Consider the following 5526-nt stretch of genomic DNA (forward strand, 5'->3'; position numbering starts at 1 on the left):
AAAGCTCCCCACCCCAGGGGTAACTATGCAGTAGTCTGTTGTTGCTCCTCAATGTTAAAAGTTTAATATTTAAAACTTGAGAATTCTTTCAGGACAAGATAACTGAATTGAGTATATAACTGAAATGATAAAGGCAAATTGATGTTGTAACTAAGAAAAGCATTTGATAACTAAAATTAGAACATTACTGTTTCAGGAAAGCAAGGTGGAGATTAAAGGAACTTTTTTGTTGATGTTAAATGGATAAAATATTGGGTAATAGTTTAGAAACCTGAACTCCCTGCTTTTGAACTGTCGGTTCACTAAGAAGTCACATGTGTGTCAGGGCTGAAAACCTACCCACGCACTTTGTGTGTAAACTTATAAGTTGTGGAAATTAGCTGTTTCTCCACTTCCCAGTGTAGAAAGTTAACTTTAGGATGTTTTTAAATTGCAGATTTGTAGACACACAGGTTTCTGAATAATATTTTCTATTTAAAATTATTTTTGACCCTTTAGCCCTCTTCTGCAATCTAAGTTTTGCTTTTGCCCTTTTTGATATCTATTTAAGCACAGTTGAACTTGCTGGGCCTGATCCCTGAAGCCAGGGCAGGAGTTTGCCCCTGCTCTCAATGTCAGGGACCACAGTGGGTGGGCCTCCTGACTGCTCCCACCTTACAGTGATCCTCCCTCAGCTGTGATGTCAGTAGAGCCTGCCCCGCCAAGCGACACTTTGAATATTTGGTTCTACACACCTGCTCCCTAATAAATTTGGGCCATATAAATATAAAAGTTCATATTGGCACATGTGAAAAGCTGGTAAGCATTCAAAATTAAATGATTGTCTCCATGTATCCTTAAGTGTGAGGAAGATAAGTCTTTATATTAAACAGCACCAAAAACAATTGCTGAAGAAAGGTTTTTGTACATGAGCTATATCTGAGACTTGCCCTGAGGCTGTACCCTCATTCTAAGTGACCCCCCAAGGGGACAGTCTGACCACCTAGTGCACCCAAGAGATGCCCCCTGGGTTGCATAAACTTCAGTTTGTGGATCAGTGATGTATCAACCTGATGACAGTTTCTACTGATGGTCAAATCTCAGTCCACCTCACATCCAAATGTCAGTGCACCTTTGGCTGTATTGGTATACCTAAGAGTGGACTTGTGGGTTGAGGTGGGCCTGCTAATCTTGAGTGAGAGGACACTCAGCCTTACCTGTTGTGGGTGCACCTCCCAATCCTGAATGTGACCACACCCAGGCTTCTCTGTTGCAGGTACACCTAATACTGAGATGACATTCAATTTTACCTGTTGCAGGTGTACCTCTTAATCCTGAGTGTGACCACACTCAGTCTTTTACTGGCCCCAGTGCTGTGGAGAGCTGCAATCATGAAGTGTGTGCCACGACCAGAGAGACGGTCAAGTCTCTGAGGGCACCGATGATGAACAACTTTGCAAAGTGAAACTTGTGTGCAGGAAAGCAGACATTTTGGACAGTTCTGTAATTGCACATTCCTTTGAGCTGACTACATCAGGAACAAAATATGCCATTAAGGGCAGCTTTACAAACTATTTGCCATATTTTAGAATCTTCCAGAGTACTTTATTGCATTCAGTTGATCATGCACAGTATAAACATAACGCTGCATTTTACAGATCGCCTTGACTATTTTGCCTGGATGTGCCTTTTTTTCTGAAATTAATGTTAACTTTCTATTGTTATTTTATCAGTTCATGATTTTTTGGTAAAAAAAAAAAAACAAAGCTTTTTAATTTATTGTACAATTTTAGTATTATAATCTGTTGGTCAATATTTGTTATTAAATATTTCTGTGATGTGAAATTTTAATTCTGGCAATGATTTGGAAAGTTACTTTTAATCCTTAAAGCCTATGTTTTCGAAAATGAGACACGTATCTTCTAAATATCTATTTGCTTTTTATTATAATAATTTTAAATAAAACACTTCTATGTCAATTTTTATTAGGTATATCATTCTTTTAAAATATTTGGTTTTGAATCACGAATATGCATTCTTTAATAAAGATCATTTATAATCAGAATATAATTAATTGAAACTTATTAGAGATATTTTTTAAATTCGATTTCTTTATTACTAATATTCACCAATTTTTTAATTAAGATGATTCGTATATTACCACACTGTTCTCTAAGAAACCAAATTAAATGCAGTGCTATTTGCAAAGCCTGAGTTCTGACTTTGAGTTTTTTAAGTATATTTTGGTTATTATGTGCCCCATTTTAGAAAACCACACAGATGAAGATCTTATCCTTATAGAGACTTCCCTAAGGGGCACTTTAAGCCACAGTTTTCCTGTAAATATTTTAGGTATAAATATGTATTGCAAAAAACAAGTTTAATATAAATTAAAATACTTTAAGATGAAGTAAATTATATCTAGTATGAAGTGAATCAATGGAGAAATGATATAAACATGTGCTTATTTTTAGAAAATAGCATTGGTTTTATTCATTTCTAAATTATACAGATGGTATGGTGCCATTCCCTCTGAATAGTTGTATATATAGAAATGGCAGCGTGGGAGGCATTCTGGACACAGACTGATCATCTGACAGTCCTATCTAGTCTGTAACACTGTTATCTTATCCCATTGGGCAAGCTGGAATACATTGAAGGACTCTAGGATATGTTTTATTTTGTTTTATATCACTAGCACCCACAACAGTGCCAGGAGCCTATTAAGTTTTGTTGGACTGAATGAAACCTATTTGATACACTGACATCAGGTTTTCAACAAAACATAGAGTTCATATCACTCTGTGAGAATGAAGTAAATAAAGATGCACAGTGATGAGAGGAAATGCCTTTAGAAGACCTCTGCCTATAGAGAATACTCTTTGGAGAGTCCTAGACCATCAGGACACCTTGAAGCCATGGCTGGCTCCACCTCCATCCCCCCTGTGCCCACCCTCCCCACACCACTCCCACCAGAGCCCACCCTCCCCTCCTCCACAGCCACCTAGGCCTACTGTCCTCCATCTCGACTTGGCCTCCTCACCTCTTACTCATCTGTGTCTTTACCCTCACCTCTTGTGTCTTCTTATCTATAAACTTGCTCCAGTCTGCCCCATACTGAATTCGAAAAACCCCTCTTTCAACCCCTGTCCTCATTCTCCCCTCCTCCAGACTCGAAGAAAGCTCAGAGCCTTCCATCCCTCCAAACGCCTCCACCTGGAAGCTGCAGACCACCTGCCTCCCAGATACCCTCCCACCCTAACAGGCTTGCCTCCTCTTAGCGTTTCTCCTGTGTGTGGGGAGGTGGGATTTAGAATGTATGGGTGAGTCCTATACTTCCGCCAGAGGAAAAGCATGCTTGCTGACCAACTCAGTAGTGACATCATCATCTTGAATTTAAAAGCTAGTGTCTGATTTGAGTCTGTTCTTACAAGATCAACATCTGAGACATGCTTATAGAATTGAGCTTCCAATCCTGAGAATTCTAAGATGGAGTGGGAGAAGATTATGTTGGCCACCTCAACACCAATGAAAACTTAAGCAATGCTAGCTGACTATGAGTGCCTTATGTCATGTGTCGCCCAAGGACTTCACCTTAGTGGTCATCTGTCACACCTGGATCTTTAACCTGAAACTTCTACAACCTTCCCACCTCGAGTCCCCATGCTCATCACATGTGCTCCAACCTGTTGGCACCTATGTATGGTGTTCCCCGTTTCATGTGTCTGTGACTTCTAACACCTAAACTTCTGACAGGCAGGGCCATCCTCTCCTTGTCCTAAAGCTTTGCCGAGGATGAGGAAAGCAGGCTCGCAGTAAATCAGCTTCCTCAGTTCACATAACTTGAAGCATCACACTAACTGTTACAGAACTTTAGTCAGGCCTAAAAGAATCAAAAGAGAGAATGTCAAACACCAGATAGCTACATAATTACATGGTAGAAGATTTAATGTGTGCAGATCTTACAGCAAATCTTTCATGGGAGGTCAGTTAGGAAAGAGTCTTGCCTCAGTTTGTTTAAGCAAGAGATATAAAATCAGACATTTATGTATCACTGATTACATGCAAAGCAGAGGTGAGAAGTGTGTAGAAGTGAAGATGATGACTTCTGCCTCTAGGAACCGGTGATCTGATATAGGAAACAGACAATACTGAACGGTACAGAAGGCACTCAGAAGTCAAAGCAGGGCAAATTGAGAGAGCTGGGAAGCAGGCAGGAGGAATGTAAAGCTGACTGAAATCCAGAAGGCTTCTTGGGAGGGGCGTATGGGCTGGTCTTGCAAGTGGTCAGAGGTGTCGGTATAGAGGCATGTGGGGAGGGCGTTCCTGACAACTCCCTGGCCTGAGCAGAATCATGGCTCTGCAGGAGTGTGGCTGTGCTGTGTCAGGGTGACATGTAAGAGAAACAAAGAAGCAGAGAGCCTATGGGAGCCCCTTGAGCCCCTGGAGGAGGGCAGCAACCATCTCACAGTCTTCCTCAGATTGCTAATCCATGGCATGGTGATGGGCAATGCAGTTAAAGCCTAAGCAAGGAAGACAGCAGCAGTGCTGCCTAACGCAGCCCTTAGAGGTGAGGGTTTTTCAGAGACCGAGCGTGGAGGTGAGGATGACAACTTCTGCTGCATGGAGATGAGGATGACAGCTTCTGCAGGATACGTTTCTTACACCTGAGAACAGTCTTAGTTTCCTGGAGCCCAGGAGGCAGGAAGGTGAGGCACAGACTCAGGACTACCTGCAGGGATGAGTGTGGGAGGACTCAGTGCCAAGAGCCAGGTGTGGGTGCAGTGAGGGCATTGCCCCAGGAGAGGCTGAGACCCCCCCACCAGGCATGTGCAGATGGCTTTTCAAGAAGATAAGCAGAGACAGGTATTTCAGAAGCAGGCAGATGAAGGTAATGAAGGGGAGGGGCAGGGTAAGAGTCTTCTACCAGATGGGGAGACTGCTCTAGTATCTTTGACTTTTGACACCCTGTTCTCTGGAACCCCTAGGACATCACTATGATGTTCAGCCCTTGGCTGGCAGCACCAGTGTCAACATGTTCCTGCAGTGCTGTCATTTGCAGTCCAAACCATGTACCCCTGTTGCCCCACTAAACAACAGGGCTGTTACCTGTGACCCCCGGGCTTATACCCTACCTTTGGACCCTAATAAAGGCAGAGCCCCAGGTTCTCTCTCTCTCTCTCTCTCTCTTTTTCTCCTGTGCACCAACTCCCCCTCCCTCCCCCCGCCCCACACCATGACTTTGCTGTGTGGCCCTCAGGTTTTCTATGCACACTCCAGGAATTATGACTAATAAATCTTGTTCCTCAAAGTTCCTTGATGGTTTGTTTTCCTAAAGAGCATCCCACCAGGGCCAGTCCAGCCACGAGGTTGGCCCTGGTAGGGGAAATGTCCATGGGGACTTACTGTGGGTAATATGGGCCCAGAGGAGTGCCTCAGGCAAGAGCATCACTATCAATAGGCTGGGAGTGACACAAAAGACACCATCTGCCAAAATTCACACAAGAAGAAACAATCTGAATAGGCCTATATCTATTAAAGAAATTG

The sequence above is a fragment of the Pteropus vampyrus genome, unplaced genomic scaffold (assembly GCF_000151845.1).
Source record: "Pteropus vampyrus isolate Shadow unplaced genomic scaffold, Pvam_2.0 Scaffold363, whole genome shotgun sequence".
In the NCBI taxonomy this organism is placed as follows: Eukaryota; Metazoa; Chordata; class Mammalia; order Chiroptera; family Pteropodidae; genus Pteropus; species Pteropus vampyrus.